Genomic DNA, 2,172 nt, shown 5'->3' on the forward strand with positions numbered 1-2,172 from the left:
AGCACAAATGGGTAGATTAACCAGAAGTCAAGTTCAGGGGCAAACAGCATCCTTTTAAAAACGTATTTGCCCCATCTGTTAAACCAAGTGCAGAAGGTCCCCAGGTATACACCCACCTTGCATCAGGATTTCCCCTAGTTGTTGGTCACCATGAGTACCCGCAATAAGGGACTGTTCCCAATTCGGTTCCATGTCCAGTCAATGTATTGCATGTTGCAATTGAGCTGCAAAATAGTAGCGCTCAAGATTGGGAACCTCCAACCCCCCCTTATCCCTTTCATGCCTCAGGGATGCCCTTTTTGCCCTGCTACAAGAGCTTGAATAGTAATTTGTAGAGCTCCACAAAGACTGTCCACAGAAGATCATAAACGGCGTTTTTCTATTATGTAAAAGCACTGTTGCAGTACCACCATTTTTATAAGAGCTATCCTGCCCATCAGGGGGAGGCGTAACATGCTCCAAAACTTAACAGTAGGCTGTACAGTGTCCAGTACTCTGCCCATATTACGAGCATAGAACTGGGATTGATCACAAGTAATATAAATGCCCAGATATTTCAGACCCTCAACCAACCAGGGGAAGTTAATTTTTAGTAACTGAGCCAGAGGGCAATTCCCCAGTAGCTCCAGTGGCAACAGGACTGATCTGCTAGGGTTGAGTTTTAGTCCCAACATTTCCCAGAACTTGGACATCACTGCCAGGAGTATTGGGGCCGACATGTCAGATTGTCACAAATAGAACATAGTGGCATCTGTATACAATGTGTTCCTTTGGGCCCACGAGATGCCCCAACTCTTAAGTGCATATCAAAGTCTACAAGTCAGAGACTCCATCACCATGATGAAGAGCAAACTGGACAGAGGGCATCCCTGTGTTATGCCAGCATAGAACGATCTCCAGCGGCACGTGCTGTCTGGTTCGTACCCTCACTGCTGGACTTGTGTATATTATCTGAATCCATTTAATAAAATGGGGACCAAGTCCAAGCCATGTCAGTACCAGCCATCGGTAGTCCCATGACACTAAGTCATAGGCCTGCTTGATGTCTAAAAAAGCAAGCGCACATGGTTGGCCCTGTAAGCCTGGTGAGTGCAAATTATGCGCCAAACGCAACATGCTACACCAGGTGTTTCTATGAGGAATAAAGCCAGATTGTACCCCATGGATCAGCTGGGGTAAACACAGAAGCTGACAGTGTGCCAGAAGATGATTCAGGAGCTTGAGGTCAACATTTAACATAGAGATTGGCGGGTATGACCTCAATTATACAGAGTCCTTACCCTGCTTTGTTAGGGTTCCTTTATTGAAGGATTACACGTAAACCTCCAGTAACTCGTCCAGCTAGGTTTGGGGAGGCACTTATAGAATCTGCCTGCAAGCCATAACTCCCCGGTGTCTTTGCAGGTTTCATGACCCATGCAGCTCCCCTTAGCTCCTGACTGGAGAACAGAGCCTCTAGCTCTTCCCTCACAGATGGTTCCTATGCTCAGAGCAGTAGCACCTCTAAATAGTCCCACAGCTCCTGTGAGAGTGATGTGTCCTGAGGTAACATATACACCCTCCGTAAGTGATCTTCAAATGGCCTGCTAAGTGAGGCAATTATTGTCCAACACATCAGCAATGGCTAAGATAGGATGAGGTGCGGCCTCAGCTTTTATCATGCATGCCAAAATTCTACCAGCCTTGTCCCCCTCCAGATTCCACCACAGATGCCATCTTCCTAGTGTACTTTTCCAATTGGTCCCAAAGCTCACAAGCCTTCACTTTTTTGGCCCTCCAGTCTGCTTGTGCAGAGGAGTTTGCCGAAAGCGCACCTCCCAATTTAACCAGTTCCATCTCCTGTTGCATAATATTATCTTCCAAGATGTGTTTAACTCGAACCGCTGTGGCAATGCACATCCTTCTTATCATCACCGTCATGGTGTCCCACTCCACCACTCTTCTTCCCGCCATCCGCCAATTCTCCTCAAAATGCTTCACAAATGCAGTAGAGACCACATCCCGGAACATTGGTTCCGACAAGGCCTTGGTATTCAGCCTTCACAGTGGGACCCTGGATGGACTTCTGTCTGTGGAGTATGTTAGCAGCAAAAGTGCATGATCTGAAAAATAGCTGGCCAAATTTTGCAAATAGAAGAGGCCGAGGACTGAATGAAAAAGCAGTCTAGATGG

Source organism: Triturus cristatus, chromosome 3_1 (assembly GCF_964204655.1).
Source record: "Triturus cristatus chromosome 3_1, aTriCri1.1, whole genome shotgun sequence".
NCBI lineage: Eukaryota > Metazoa > Chordata > Amphibia > Caudata > Salamandridae > Triturus > Triturus cristatus.